We start from the raw sequence: 17,500 nt of genomic DNA, 5'->3' as shown, positions 1-17,500 counted from the left end.
GTCGTCGGTTCCCAACACGAAAGTAAGTTTCTTCTTCCAACGCGGTGCCTTTGTCACGAGTATCGATCTATCTCGTCTCTCTTGAAGATATCAGGTTTAAAGAGAGAGTGAGAGAGAGAGAGAGGGGGGGATAAAAAAGAGATATAGAGTGATGGTTTGTTAAGTCTTGGTTATGCCTTGACACGTACTACGTTGACATTCAACGTGACGAGAATATATATTTTTTTCCTTGCTTTTCCTTACATCTCGTGATTACATGTTCATCGATTAGATCCCTCCCCCTCCTCCCCCCCACGCCTGTCTTCCTTCCTTACGATTATATCCCTTTCCTTCTCTTCCTCCTTCTTCTTCTCTTCATCCTCCTCGTCTTAACTATCTCGTATGCATAATTTCATTGTTGTCTTAACATGGCGGTGTAGAAGAGAAACGAGGGAGAGTTATCTATCGTCATCGATTTTTGCCCTAAAGGCTTTACGATCCATCATTACCATTTGTTCGCGATTCTTTCGGGTTCGTAGCATCCGCCGTTAAAAGTCATTAAAGAGGATTTAATCGAAGAGCTACGGAGATATACGAGAGAACATAACAGCTCGTAAGAAGGAGAAACTTCTTCCTTTATAATCGAACATCGAAGCGTCCCTCTCTTTCTCTCTTTCTCCTTCTCTCTCTCTTTCTTTCTTTCTTTCTTTTTCTGTCTGTCTCTCTCTCTCTCTCTCTCTCTTTCTCGCTGTCTTTATCCCTCTTTCTTTCTTTCGCTTTCTAACTTATTCGCTCGTTGTATCGTCTCGATTCAACAAGAAAGCATGAAGTATCCGGCGCTTTTGAAAGGAAGGTCGGCCTCCACCTCCACCTCCTCCACCTCCTCCTCCTCCTCCTCTTTCTCCTCTTCTTCTTCTTATTGAAGAGAGCTCGAGGCTCGTGCGCTCTCTTGCTCGCGCGCGCGCGTTCGCTCCTTCTATTGACGCGAGTGCTCGTATGCAAACAAGATGTTATCTTACGAGCAAAGCGTGGCTTTTCATCGTCTGCCCGAAGCAGCACACAGAAAGAGGGACCAAAAAAGAGAAATATATATATATATATATATATATATATATATATATATATATATATATACATATATATAAAGAGGAAGAGAGAGAGAGAGATGAAAAGAGAATTTCATAGTGACGAATTGGATGTCAGAGATTGGTTAAAAATTAGGGTAAGGTCAAGGAGAAATAACCTTTGCGATGTCCGATCGAGTCATTTGAAAACGTCCTTCTTGACGTCCATCATGGAGAGTAGGTTGCCCTACTTGCATTCAAACATTATCCTTCGTCGTTGACTCTTCCTTACTTGGAGATAAGTACTCTCTTTCTATCTTTCTCTCTCTCTCTCTCTCTCTCTCTCTCGATTATTTCTTTTCTTTTTATTTGTTATATTTATTTTTTCTTTTCTTTTTTTAATTAATTATACGCCCTTGCCTTTTATGTATGTACATGCTGCATTTGTAGTATCTCATATTAGGGGATCATTTCATCCTTTAATTTATTTCGCTTTCTTTTTTTCGTCAATTATCGAATTATTCGAAGAAAATATTTGATGTCAAGTTTATTTATTGTTTCTTGCCATATGACGAACTAGTCTTTTTATTCTTTTTCTATATTTCTCTCTCATTCTCTCTCTCTCTCTCTCTCTCTCTCAAAAACACATTCTCCTTGTGCCATTTAAATAATCAAAATCGAAAATGAATAACCGATCGATCAATTGGCCAAACGTAATCGTCCTCGTCGGTTAGAGAATAATAGCATACTCGTGCATGACTGTTTTAAATTCATTTTGAATGTGTTAAAGAGTGAAGGTCAAAAAAAGAAAGATCCGTCTATGAAAAGAAAAAAAAAAAGAAAAAACAAATGAATCACTTTATCCATTCGTGATCCTTTCGAAGTATAATAGTACCAAGTAAATAAGTAATTCCATCGCTATCGAAAATAAAAAAAGATGAGAGATAAAGGAAGAAAGAAGTAAAATGAGTAGTACCGGGTGATTAGGATGATAGAAAAAAAGACAAAACAGAAAGGAAAAAAGAGAGAGAGAGAGAGAGAGAGAAAGAAAGAGAGAGAAAATGAAAGATAGAAGAAAAGAGAAAGGAGCGGGGAGAAGAGCCTTTCGTTTCTAAATACTTTCCCGTGGGACCTCCGCGTGGCATTCCACGGCTGTGTATAAACGGTCGACACAGTCCGCGGCCGGTACCCTCCGAAGAGAAGTAGTAAATTATCACCATAATAACCCCATGGAAGAGGATTGGATTTCTCACACAGACTCCCTTGGCAGCTCCCTCTTCCTCCTTCTCCTCCTCCTTCTCCTTCTCCTCCTACAACTACGTTAAGGGTGGGAGGGGAAGGGAAGACTCTCTCTTTCTCTCTCTCTCTCTCTCTCTCTCTCCCTCTCTGTTTTTCTCTTTCTTGGTCGGCACCGTTTACGCCATTCGCGGTGTTTACACGCAGCCGGCGGTTTTATGGGAATGTTAATGGGTGACATTCCACCCTCCGTGGATACTGAAGAAGATGGTGGAGGAGGGGAGAAAGCAAAAGGCTGGAAAGTCGGGGGCCCATCTTGCGATAGTCGTCATTTCATGGTGAGTTTATTCCACGACCACCACCGATTACCCAGCGGGCTCCCGCGAACCCGACTCCTTTCTTTCTTCTTCCTTCCAACCGAGAGAAACGAACAGTATATATTTCCCTTTCTCTCTCTCTCTCTCTCTCTCTCTCTCTCTCTCCTTTTCTCTCACTCGAAAACGTACTCTTTAATCGACGCACGCTGTTCATCCGAATCGCGATATTACGTGCACCGATTGCGAAGAACTCCTGATTGTATGTTCTCCTTTTTTCTTCTTTCTTTTTCTTACTCTTTTTCTTTTACTTTTCCACGCTTTTAACGCCAACTTAACGAGACTACCACGCCCGGGATTCACCGAGGAGAAACGTGCGCGTGCGAGGAAACCGTATCACAGTATCGTTGGAACGGATTCCGACACGCACGAACGATCAACCTTCTTTTTTTTTTTTCTTATATATACTTACATTTTTTTCTCTCTCTTTCTCGCTTTCTCTCTTAGTTTAACTAAGAAAATGTCCATTTAATGTGTATATATATATATATATATATATATATATATATATATATACACATTTTATATCTTTAAGCCTTGAAATTTCGTTCCACTTTGATAATTAATTCTAATCAATCTAATAAATGAAAAATCGTATGATTTATTCTTGCACAACGAATTCTACGAACGAACGAACGAATTAATAATAATTGATTCATATTCGATCACGTAAAGATAAGACACATAAGGAAAAAAAATACAAACACTTCATTACACTTATGCAGATTACTTTTAATAGAGAGGGGAGGAGGAAGGGGGGAGAAAAAAATAGAAATAAAAGAAACATTAAAAAAAGAGGACAAAAATATTTAAGAAAAAAAAAAAAAAAAAAAACAAAAAGTATCATAGAGGAACTTAGGATTGGCCTAATTTACCACGATATAATAATTTACGCTGGTTTGACTTAGCCGGACGAAGAAAACGCCGATCGGGCGTACGAATACTCGCTCGAGAAAGAGAAAGAGAAAGAGAGATAAAGGTAGATAGACAGATAGAAAGGGACGGAGAAAGGGTAGGTAGAAGAGAGGGAGGAGAGAGGGAGGCAAAGGTTAATTAAAATTTACTGTAATGCATTATCGCGTGTAAAAACTCGACTCCAGATGCGGCCGAGCGTCTTCCGCACACGTGGAATCTCTCTCTCTCTCTCTCTCTCTCTCTCTCTCTCTCTCTCTCTCTCTCTCTCTCTCTCTCTCTCTCTCTCTCATCCTGCTCTCTCGCATGTCCGATCAAGGTCGATCTTTTCGCACGGCCATTCCTGGTCGAGGCCCACTATATACACGCGTATACATCCACGCACACAAACACGTGTAGATATATGTAGGTGTATACCTATACACGTTTCGAGATAAAGTTCAATTACATCGGTCTTTCTCCCTCGTTGCATATCCCGAGCACGGATGGGCCGCGTATCGAGCGTGCGTTAAACGTAAGCGATGGTACGTAAGCACGCGTGCTCGGGGATGCAGAACGGATTTAAGGGCCCTACTAGCTAGCTCGCTCACTCGCTTACTCGCTTGCTCGTTCGCTCGCTCGTTCATTCGTTCGTTCGCGCGAGAGAACGAGAGAACGAGCGAACGAGCGAGCGAGCGAGCAGACTATGAAGCAATTATACGGTTCCGCGAATCCTAAGCGCGATTGTCAACGGCCTCGTAACTCCTTCCTCTCTTGTGCGCATAGAAAACCCCACCAACCATACGCTCTCAGCCCCCTTTTTCTTTACGATACCACCGTACGCTCCTTCGTCTTTACTATCCGCTCGCTATTTCACTTTCTTTTCATTTCCTTTTTTGTTGCTTTTTTTCCTTTTCTTTTTTTTTTATCTTCCTCTTTTTTCTTTTTTTCCTTTACTTTAGTTTACTTTAGTTTAACTTACTTTACTTTATTTTATTTTACTTTACTTTACTTTACTTTACTTTACTTTATTTTACTTTGTTTTGCTAAGTCTCTTTATTGCCAGTAATGTCGGTATCTTTAGAAATAGAATGAGAGAGGAAGAGAGAGAGAGAGAGAGAGAGAGAGAGAGAGAGAAAGAGAGAGAGGGAATGTGTTTATTGTATCCGGGGTGGTCGCTTCTTCTCTACCTGTGCATATTTATGACCTTTTATCTATAATATCTTGCATTTTATTTTGGAGATGATACTGTATGAGATAATAACGATTTGAATCTAAATGTAAATTTGGTTATATAAAAGGAACGATTCATTTATTTCAGTTTAAGATATTTAAAATGTTTTTTTTTCTTTTTTTATCTTGACATAATCAATATTGCATTATATGAATTAATTTAATAAATAACGAATTAATAATATGCATTGATATTTTAACATTTACTAGTTGAGAATGACGTCAATCTGAATCGAGATAATAAATTTCTTAAAGAGACAAACGAAGAAAAAAGAAAAAGGGAAAAAAAGGAAAAAGAAAAGAAAAAGAAAACAACTTGTTTGAATGTTCTTGTGACCTCGATCACGAAGTCTGACATATGTAACTCTTGTAAAAGAGTTTATCTCGCATTATCCATTATCATATTCTCTAGTATACCGAACAAACGTCCTTCGTGTCCTTTCTTATGTAGTTAACAACTGCGCTTATGTTAGAGAACGTCTAGAAAGCGAAACACGTGCAGGAAATACGAATCTCTGTGGATTCCAGCTTGGCGCGGTAACACATATCAGCAACGTTCTTTCGTCTTGCATTTTAGAGTCGTTCCTTGGGAACGTTCTTCAGTTTGCTGGCACCGTTCTAAGAAATCTCCCCAAGCCCAGTTGACTCGCTTTTACTAGGCGAGATCGCTCGCCACGATTTCCTTCGTATTTTCCCGCTTTTTTTTCCCTTACCCCTAGCCCTACCCCTGCCCTTGCCCATACCCTTGCCCTCCTCTCCTCTTTCATTCCCCCTCTCAACGTAGCATGGCGAGTCCGGTTTCGCCTACCTACATCGTTCTTGTTTATGCTCTAGAATAGCTTATACTTTATTCCTCTATGCAACTTTCTCTCTCTCTCTCTCTCTCTCTCTCTCTCTCTCTCTCTGTTTCTCTGTCCTTCTATCTTTCTTCCTTCTTATGAAATAACAAAGTCAGTGGGCAAAGTATGCAGAAAATGACGCGTCGTACTGAGAATATCAAGGCGAGAATCAGCAAAGTGGCTCTCCTTTATCGTCGTAGAGTTGACATAAAAAGAAAATGGAAGCGAGAGAAAAAGAAAGAGAGAGAGAGAGAGAGAGAGAGAGAGAGAGAGAGAGAGAGAAAGAAAGGGAGAGAGGGTAGAAATATTCCATCTAGACTTTTATCTTTCCTCGAATCAAGCGTTTCCGTTATCTTTCCAAGAGTAGTATTTGCGACTAAGAGAAAGAAAGAAAGAAACAAAAAGAGAAAGAGAGAGAGAGAGAGAGAGAGAGAGAGAAGAGACTAACAGTCAGGACTCTTTTCGTGGCAACGCAGTATCCACTTCCATCTCGTTTCTTCCGTCGTTGTAATTGCGAGCTCACTCGTGGATCCACGAGCTGGCCACGCCAAGCCTGAGTCGAGCCACACCGTAAGAGATGAGTTATATCACCAACGCGCTAGCTCACACGGTGGGCCTCTGATGGGGTCCCGCTTACTACACGCCGAGGTGAGACTCTTCGCCTCTCGTCCTGACACTCTCTTTCTCTCTCTCTCTCTCTCTCTCTCTCTCTCTCTTTCTCTTTTTGCCTGTCTCTGTCTCTGTCTTTGTCTCTGTCTCTGTCTCTGTCTCTGTCTCTGTCTCTGTCTCTCTTTCTCTTATTCCCTCTCGCGTGCGGACCACAAGCCGGCTGCACGTTCAAGCAACGAGCTTTATTCACCGAACTTGCGCATACCTTTCCCATCTTGAATACCCATACCGCGAACAAATTATCCCAAGACCTTCTCACTATTTTATGAATTCTAAATACCTACCGTATTCGCCGAGATACATTGTGCATGCTTATAAAAGCTGATGACCTGCCTCGAATAAGAAACGAACCTGGTAATACGAGTTCAAGATTTTTGTTCATACCAATGTTTTACTAAATGATTATCTATCTTTTTCGAAAGGAATAGATATAAATAAATAAATATATATATATATATATATATATATATGTATGTGTATGTGTATGTGTATGTGTATGTGTGTGTAAATAAATAGATGTTTCTTAAGGAAATCAAATTTTTCGAATAAAAAACAAAAGATATTAAAAATGTACTGGATAATGATGATGAGTGTCCATTCAACAATAAAAAAAAAAAAAATGAGATAGAGAACATCTCAAAATTATAACATTCATGAATGATTCGTTAAGTGAAATAGAAAAAAGAATAGAAAAGACAATCCAAAATTAACATTTATATTTCTCATTAAAACGTTATTTTCTTATTATATTCAATCAAACAGACACAACCTTCATATCCTTTATCGATTACCATTAATGAAAGTAATTAAGAATATCATCGAAAATTTTATCCTGTGATTCCTTGATAGAATAGAAAAAGATAACGATATAAGAAGAGAAACATCAAAGGGAATGATAAAAAGAAACTTACATACATACGTATCACAATCGTATTATAATCTGGTATTCAATACGAGAAAAGACGTACCTATATAACATATATATATATATATATATATATATATATATATATGTATATATGTATATATGTATATATGTACATATATATTCTTTATATAGAGAACAACGCTATCTACGTTCCTTACATAATGCTCGTTCGAGCATAACGAGAACAAAGGACGTATTGTCAGGGACGAATTGTGCTCGGGTTAATGTGCAGTCAGTAAGTTGGTCAAGTCGATTTGCGAGCCGGTGTCCGTAATGATCTGCGGTCCAGCTAAGCTTCTATCGTCGCCTTCTCTCCCCCTCCCCCTCCCCATCCCCGACAGGTCACCCCTAAACCTCCCCCATCCCCCTCCCACTCTTCTCCTCTTCATCCTCTTCCTTCCTTCTGAACCATGCGCCAGCGTATTTATAAATATTCATGTAGACATGTAGACACTTCAAGGACTCTCCTCCAAGTCCATTTTGCATCGTGACGTCAAGGACGGACGTACCGCATGTCCATTAAATGCAATTCGATTTATCGATGCTACGACGATACGAGGAAGTACGAGCTCGAATTCCTTTGAATTTTATTATAGGAAGCTTCGTTGTTCTCTTGACAGGAACGTTGGTGTAAAGGAATAGAATTTCTGATGGATCGTGAAAAGATGAGAGATCATTTCAATTGTATAGCTATTTAAAAAAGAACATTCTCTAGATTGATCTTATTATTTTTATTATAATTTATTTTTAAAGAAACATTTAATCCTTTGTTTTTTAATCGTATTTCCCATATCAAGCCATAACGCATGGTTATAATAGTAAATTAAAATGTACGATTTTTTAATTAATATTTAAATCGCTTCGACGACTCGTTAGAAGTAATGCTAATTTAATCGCAATTTTTTTTTATTTTTTGTATTTTTTTTATATTTTGCATTATACGTAACATTTTTAAGATTAAAGATGTTTTCATCAATAAGGAATTATCTTATTAAAATGATGTATCGTCTTTCCTTATTATGTTAAAATTTACAAAATTTCTTTAGAGTTGTTTAGTCAATTTAAACAAAATTATAAACAAAAAAAATGTATATAAATATATATGTATATATATATACAGATTTATATATGTAATGTACATTCATCGTCGTCGTCATCGTCGTCGTCGTCATCATCGTCGTAGTCAGCGTAATTGATACACTCGCTCTCGCAACGTGTGCGCGCAGCATCGTTCGAGTGCAATAATCTGCGGGAGGTTGGCCGGAAGCGAATAGAAAAAAATCCTTTAACGCGCTCTATCTATCGATAACGACTAGCTAATGTTCTAATTACGACCAACGCCCCTTCCATCGTTGTTAAACGCTCTTACAGATTATCCAATAATTTTCACCTGCTATTTAAAAATTTTTTTTATATCTATCCTCTTCGCGAATTTTTCTTCATCATTTTTTTTTAAATAATAATATTAATAACAGTAATAATAATAATAATAATAATAACAATAATAATAATAATAATAATCATGTACGTAGAATATATACATATAGCTATAGTAACGTATAATGAATTTTGAACTCTTCGAGTGGTACGAGATACTATGTATATACATATATATATATACGAAACCAGTAGTTATTTTTTATCTCTAAATTCGAAAAAAAGAAGTTGCAAATCTCATTGATGATCAAAGAGTTAATCGGAGCAAGAAGTTCGTTCTATCTCCGCCTCCTCCCTCCACTCTCTCCTCGACCCCTGTACCTTTTCCTTTATATTTTTTTTCGCAATGTTTTTCGAATCGAACGATCTAGTCACGACGATCCAGTTACCTTTTCCAATCGAGCTGGAATTTGATCCTTGATTATAAATAGCAGCACACCGGGCGAGAGTGAAGGTACGGACAACGGCAAGACACCACGCACTTTACCCGACCTGCAGATAACCGATACAACTCGCACGCAGTGGTTTAACAAGCGGGTCAGTGTTTTTCGCTCTAGTTGTGTTGATATGTATAATCTTGGTAATTATATACTACCACCACTACCACCACCACCACCACCACCACCACCACCACCATCACCACCACCATCACCACCACCACCATCACCACTACCACCATCAACATTACTACCACATTCACGTGAAGATTTAAACCGAGTCTCTACCGCGGCCCACGGAATGAGCTACCCACATTTTACCGCGCGCCCCAATCAAATCTGATTGGCACTGACTATTATTTATCTTGTTGAAAAAGATTATTCGATGGTTTACGCCTACGTGAGCTCGTACGTGTCCGAATGTGGTTCTCTTCCAACCTCGGAGAGAGGTACCTACATACGTATCTATCTACCTACCTACCTACGTACTACATCGATGAGAGCGAAAATTGCGTTTGCCTTCTTACAAAGATAAAAACCCAACGGATAATTATTATTCCAACGAAACAGGATCCTGGTTATCTTCATCCTTCTACTTCTATCATCGTCTTATTCTTTGTGTTTTCCCTCGGTAATAAAGTATAAATAATTCCAAAGAAGGAGAAAAATATTCTCTATGAAACAAACGAGATCATTTCGTAGCATTTTATTAAACTCGTCTCGACAAAAAATCATTTCGTATGATATCATCATATTCATACAAATTAAATTTGAACAAATTTTGATCAAAGTTCAAAGATATTACGAATATCTAAATTATTATTAACGTTCATCGATTAAACGAATGACATTGAAAGTACTTCTGTCTTTCTCTTTCTTTCCTTTTATTTTCTTTTTATTTCTTTTTTTTTTTTTTTTTTTTCTTAAGATCCTTTATAATCGGTACATTCATCGAGATATAATGTATCCAGCACAATTGAAACGAAAAAATATCATCGAAAGTTTTATCGAACTATATCACTCAAAGAACTTCGATAAAATTTCACTTTAAAAATATTTATACGATTAGATTTGTAAAGATTACTCGAAGGAAAAAGAGATGACAAATTTCTTAATTAATAATCAAAACAAATTGCATTGAAAGTACTTCTATCTCTCTTCCTCTCTTTTCCTTGAGATCATGTATGATCTCATACGTTCACCGAGATATATATATATATATATCGAATAGTTAAAACGAATGAGATTATCGAAGCTTTTATCAAATATTTTTGATAAAATTCGTATATGAAATCGTATTTAACCAATTATATTTGAAAAAGAAAAAAAAAGAAAAACTGAATCGAAGAGAAAAGAGAGATGACAAATATATCGATTGTTAATGTTCATTCATCAAACAAGTGGCATTATAAAAGTACTTCTGTCTCTCTTTCTTACTCTCTCTCTCTCTCTCTCTCTTTCTCTCTCTCTTTCTTGAGATCCTTTATGGTCATACGTTCACCGAGATATATCCAGCAGTACCCCGCAGAGCACGACGATGCATCGGGTGCACTCTCCTAGCAAAGGACTCGCCGTCGAATCCATCGTGCTAACGACTTCATCGACTTGACGGTGCAACTGGGTAAGAGGAGGGAAGGAAGAAGTGGAAACTGAATGTGTATACTTGTACGTGTAAACGTGCATCTAAAGAAACGAGTGGGAAGCGTGTGAAAGAGAAAAGCTGTCGGTTATATAACTGATTATAACTTCTTAAAAACTTACGAAAAAACTCTTATATTAAACAATTTTAATACATATATTAAATATACATATATAGTATATAGAAATATTAATATATACGAGTTAATAATAATTAATAGTATTAATTGCACGGATCTAGTCGACGATTTTTTTTGTCTCGTTTCTTTTTTTTTCTCTACTGAAATACACGCGTCTGTCACGATTTGATCATTTAATACGAGATTTCTTTTATTTTGTTACTTTTAATGGCTTTTACTTCCTTTAATTTTATTTTTTCTATTTTCTTTTTTAATTTTTTTCCTTCCCTTTTTTTTTAATTTCATTAAGTTACTTTGATACGTTTATTTTATACCATATCGTTATGTATTATACAATACTATGATTAATCAGTGTATACGCGTGAAGAATTTAAAGTCAGCAGCAATTCTTTGTTGTCTCTAACAATACTAACGTAAGATATTAGATCATCGTTTGTCTATTAGCTAACTTTAAAATAAATATGAGCTCACATGGTTACGACTGTTAAACTGTTATTTACTACGTTATAGATAAATCATTGACAAAATATGAATATATAAGAATTCGAGCGATGAAATTAACAAAAAGAAAAAAAGAAAAAAAAAAAAGAAAAAGAAAAAAAATAAAAACGAAATCATTTTAATGGTACATTTAAAGTTCAAGGTCTCTAACTTCGAACGTTTCGTGAATCGAACGTAAACATATAAATCATTTTGTACGATGGACCTTTGTTTGTTTCTTTTTTCTTTTTTTTGTTTTTTTTTTTTTGCTTTTATTCTTCTTTCCGACCTGTTCCTTTGTGCGTTACTGTTGGACCAAGGACCATAGAACATACATACGTACATATGTCCCAAGCGATAAGGAAGCTTACCCGGTGAGAGCAACGATATAGTATAAATATAAAAGCATAAGCGGCAAGGTCGTAAACGCCTCGGTTAGATCACTCCCTGTGCTTACCAGTAAAGAGAGGTAGATCTAGTCGAGGATGTAATTTCAATTTATGAGATTGTTTACCGTACCAAACCACTCAACTCTCTCTCTCTCTCTCTCTTCCTCTCTCTCTCTCTCTTCCTCTCTTTCTCTTTTTCTCTCTATCTCTATCTACTTTTTTCTCCGTTTTTCTTCCACACGGTCAGCTTGGAAAGATCTCACACGGTCTGTCCTCGCACGATCTATCGCGTTAATGACTTCATTAAACTGAACGCCACTTTGATTGAGGATCGATCGAAGAGAACGTGTAAGTACCCTTCCGTTTCCTAAGTACTAATGTTAGTGTAAGTGCGTGTATTTTTGTCGTTTGATAGGAGATCTCGAGAAGCAAACGAGTCTAATACGAACGATTAAAGCATAGTCATTTTTATAATTCGATAAATCGATCATTTAATTTGCCGTGGGATTAAACGAATTTTCATTTGAATTTCTTTCTTTTCTTTTTTAGTTTTCCTTTTTTTCTCTCTCTCTCTCTCTCTCTCTCTCCTTTTTTTTATTTTCGTATTTTTTCCTTTCTTTCTTTTTTTTTATACGACAACGTCAACAACATCGTGATGAAGTGATTTCAATTTACACGATACGAAATACTTTGATCTGTTCTCTTTCTCTTTTCTTAATATCAATAAATAAATGTTTTACTCTATATAGCAAAAAAAAAAAATATATATATATATATATATACATATATGTAATCGTCTTATATAACTTAACTTTTACTCGTTAAGTACGAGTTTTGATTATGATGGCATTTACTTAAGAGAAAGTTATATGGTTGAATTAAAACTATTTCATTTGAAATTAAAAAGACAACTCTTTTTCTTTATCCTTTTCTTTTTACATCATAGCCGATCATTAAAGAGAAGATATGTAACGATCGGGAAGTAATTGTAAAGGATATGATACCTCGTTTACATCTTAACAAGGAAACCATTTCTCCTTCGCACCATCCTTTTGATTTATTATTTTTCGAAAAAGAAATCATACGATTACCGTTGTAAATGCCATCCCTCTTATTTGTGATGAACGCATAATCTCTTGTGCATGAGAAATATCTGATTTTCCCACGAAATTATTCTCACTCTCTCTCTCTCTCTCTCTCTCTCTTTCTCTCTCTCTCTCTCTCTCTCTATCTCTCTCTTCCCTCAGTAATTCTCAGCAACAGCAACAGCAGCAATGATGGTTACTCGGTCGCGTCCCGACTTTTGTTGGGCCTTAAGGGGGCCTTCTTTTCCTTCTACTACTACTACTACTACTACTACTACTACTACTACTACTACTACTACTACTACTACTACTACTATTACTACTACTACTACTACTACTTCTTCTTCTTTCCTCTCCTCTCTCGCACACTATCGGAAATATAATTGGCGCTTTGCAAATCCATTAACCGGGCCCGGTGTGGCAGGTGGCGTTGCCACGGTGTATTACCGCCGGCGGGGCCCTCGCGTACACTAATTCATAGTTTCATGCTTTCCACTGCTTAAAGACTTAATGGAGGCCGCGCACGCATAGCCACGAGAGATAGAGAAAGAGAGAGAAAATGAGAGAGAGAGAGAGAGAAAAAAAGAGAGAGAGAAAGTGAAAGAGAAGGAGAGATAGAGAGAGAGAGAGAGAGAAAAAGAGTAACCCATTCGCCGTTCTTTGACGTATATACTCGCCAGCGAGTGGATCGCTCAGCTTCCGTTTTGCGAGATCGAAAGTGTTATGTCGTTCCTACACGAAGGATATATCTTATAATCTTGCGTTTCGCTCGATTATAAAGGACGAAACATGATCAGAAAAAGAGAGAAAGTGAGAGAGAGAGAGAGAGAAAAGTATCGATAATCTCAACCACTTTCAAGACGAATCTGCGGTGAGAAGTAATGACAACTCATGATAGTTATTTCTTACGATTCGTGATCTTTGATATCTCTTAAACTTCGAGTGAATTAAACGAGATCATTTGTTGATAAAGAAGAAAAGAAAAAACGTTTTCTTTCATGATCAAAGCTATTAACAATTTCATTTAGAAATGTAAATGATCTGATTAAATGTATTACGAATAGATATGTATATACATACCTATATGTATGTATGTATGTATGTATGTATGTATACGATCGGTAATTCTTTACTGTTGAAGATTATTACAAAATAATTATTACTTTCCCCCGTATTCCCGAGCGCATCCTCCTTATTCTCTCTCTCTTTCCCTCTCTCTCTCTCTCTCTTATTTTTCCTCCTTTACCATCTCCAAACGCAAGTCAACTCAACTCAACCGATTTCAACCCAAGTAAAATACCGCCACGCTAACTTCCAACCCCACCCACCTCCTTCACCCACCCTATATAATGTTGTTATAACTTTGGTTGATCAAAGTACTCAAACGAGTTTCTCGGTTATTATTATCTCGATCGAATACGTTTTCACTTTCGAAGATGCCTCTTTCTAACTTTCCCATCTTAACTCGCACCAAAACATACATACGTACATACGTACATACGTACATATAAAGATACACATCTAACTGCGTAAATATTTTATTTATGTACGTGAATATATATGTATATATATATATATATATATATATATATATATATATACCGACCGTATATAATTCGTTTAATCTTTACCGTACATACATTCATGTGAAAATGATGAAGTAAATGACGAAGTCGATTGAGAGTAGTCGTCCTCTCGTTGATACTCTGGAATTCGAGTGTAACTCGCGTACTAACGTCTACATCGGTTTGCTCGTGGACAACAAGCAAGATCCTTAGAATGAACCATAGGACTTTTCTCTCTCTTTCTCTCTTTCTGTCTTCCTCTCTCTCTCTCTCTAGTTCATACATAGGACGATGTACACCTCGGAAATCCACTCGTCCAGAGCGCTATGTAAAGCCGAGGAGGTTGAGAGTTAGATAGAGGATGCATTTGAGGCTACCATTAAGCCGGTGATTGATAATGCCCGCAGACCCGTTCTGCGCCATCGCGTCCGTCCGATCAAGGTCTACCATCGTGTATATAGTATACCCATCGAGCAAAAAGTGAAAAAGAGAGAAGGCGCTCACTGCATAACGCGCCGCAAAACTCCGGCAAAAAGCGTAAAAGTAACGTCTACTGCCTTGTCATCGACCCTCCTCGTCCGCCGCGCCTTTCCCTCTCTATCTTTTCTCTCTCTCTTTCTCTCTCTCTCTCTATCTGTCTGTCTGTCTATCTCTCTCTCTCTCTCTCTCTCTCTCTCTCTCTATCTCTCTCTTCCTCTCTCTTTCTATCTTTCATTCTCCCTCTCTTGCCCAGCCGAAGATAATTATCGCCGATGAGAAGAATTCTTCGTTGGATTTTACTTGTTAAAAGACAAAAAGAAAAGAAAGAAGAGAAAAAAATCGATCGTCCTACAGAAAATCTTTGCCACCGGAGATGAATTTAAAGAACATGTTTTACCATTCTTTTCGATTTCTGTCCTTTTGCCAAAGGAAAAAAAGTATAGAATCGAAAAATTGTCATTCGTGATTAATATCCATGGACGAAAATAGATCAATCGATGGATGGATGAAACGAAGATGAGTTTGATGATATAAGCTTCTAACGTTTTAAAATGTTCTCGTACGTAAATAAGAAAGTTGTTAATCGGGATTTAAGACAAAAAATCTTGATATAGATAAAAACGTATATGTTTGTTCTACTTGTAAGTAGAAAAAGAAAAAACGTAACATTTTAAAGATATTCTCGTCGTATGAAAATAAGAAAGTTGTTAATCGTGATGAAAAAATCTTGACGTATATATATATATATATATATATATATATATATATGTGTGTGTGTGTGTGTGTGTGCGCGCGCGCGACAATGCATGTATGCATGTATGCATGTATGTGATGATATATACATATACCATCTACTTGTTCTACATGGGATGTTCTTTCCTATTGGCCGAATGAAACAACCTCAAGTTCCAACGTGTTTGTGATGAAAAAAAAAAAAAAAAAAAAAAAAAAAAAAAACAACAAGAAAAAAAAAGACCAAGAGGCTGGTGCATCGCCAGCTGTAGCAAAATGTCTTTGTTTACTTAACCTCGAGAAGAAGGTGGAGGAAGACAAGAATGGAATCTAGGGAACATAGAGGAAGAACGACAAAAGGTAGAAACGGACGAGCAAGGGAATGACGAGGCACGCATTCCATCGGAGTTATTTTCTCTTGAAAGAGATCGAACAATACGGACACCTTGCTGGACCAAGAAAGAGAGAGGGAGATAGAGAGAGAGAGAGAGAAAGAGAGAGAGAGAGATAAAAGATGACCGTGGAAAAAGTCGAACGAGGCATTATCGACGATACAGTGATTCAATGGATTTCACCAAAAATAACTCCGAAGAAATTATTCTGAAATTTATATAACTTTGACGAAGATTTAATCGATAATTGGATCAATGGATCAAATATAGAAATAGATGAATCATTTTTTCATATATCTATATATATATATATATTTGTTCTGTTTATCTGGAAAAATTGGAATATTTTCTGAGACATTAAATTTATAACCGGCAATCAATAATGTCGGGATTATATTCCCATAAAAAGTGACGAATTTATAATATAATTAATAATTTTTTACAATAACAAACTATCACGTATGACACGTCGTTGAATTCATTTTAAAGAATGTCATCTAATTGTAAAAAAGAAATATAAATATATTTCTTTCTAAACAAAAGAATTTAATTTTGAAATTTTTCACACCGTTTGTAAAACACGTAATTATAAAAAATAATTATATTCGGTATGATGTTATCCTTTATACCGAATAAAATTGTAAAAAAATATTTTTTGATAAGCTCAATCCTTGAGGAGATATTTCAATTATGTGAGATCAACAGAACACCCTGTATATAAAGGAGTATCTATTAGCTATCATATTGAGTGATTATATCTAAAATATAAATCATCAACTCTTTTCAAACATAGTATGTTAATCATTCCTTCGATTCGATTATCCCATCAATCGTATATATATATATATATATATATATATATATATATATATATATATATATATATTTATTTATTTATATTTATATTTATATTTATATTTATATTTATATTTATATTTATATTTATATTTATGTAAACGTATATTTTATATTATACACATATAGACATATAGTACTTATAATATTAAAAGATATATATAATTACGAGAAATTATGTTTTATTACTTGGAAGGAAAATGGATTCTCGAAGAGTGGGCGGATTAAGAAAAGAAAAGAAAAGAGAAGGAAAGAAGAAAAGAAAAAGAAAAAATTAAAAAAAAAAAGAAAAAACTGAGAAAAGAACTAGAAATAATAAGAAAAGGAAAAAGAAAGGAAAAAGGATTTAAAAGAGAAAAGAAGGTTGGGTGGAAAAAAAAAGGAAAACAGAAAAGAAGGGAAACAGTCAGGTAAAGAAGAGACGAGATAGATCGCGGCAAAGGGGTGCTCGCGACTCCTGCTGAAAGATTTCCTACGAGTGTAGGAAACGTCCAGATATGATAATAAGCGAGGCTCGCACCGACGTCGAGCGTTATTCGCGAGAAGCCTCAGGGGCTACGAGAGAAGAACCGGGTTCGCGTCAACGCCGCGAAGAAGAGAACCAGTCCTCGTTCTTGAAGTCGCTGTCACGACCACCGGCAACGTCTCTCTCACTCT

General features: G+C 36.5%; 1 protein-coding gene across 2 annotated transcripts in view; it reads left to right on the top strand.

Moving 5' to 3' along the window:
- The window catches only part of LOC124432895, a 114,480-nt gene that overhangs the window by 70,046 nt on the left and 26,934 nt on the right, over window positions 1-17,500 (top strand). The gene's annotated exons all lie outside the window — the stretch shown is intronic.

The sequence above is a fragment of the Vespa crabro genome, chromosome 2, assembly GCF_910589235.1.
Source record: "Vespa crabro chromosome 2, iyVesCrab1.2, whole genome shotgun sequence".
In the NCBI taxonomy this organism is placed as follows: Eukaryota; Metazoa; Arthropoda; class Insecta; order Hymenoptera; family Vespidae; genus Vespa; species Vespa crabro.
Note: the sequence above shows the minus strand (reverse complement) of the source record. Positions and strands in the feature narration are given on the sequence as shown.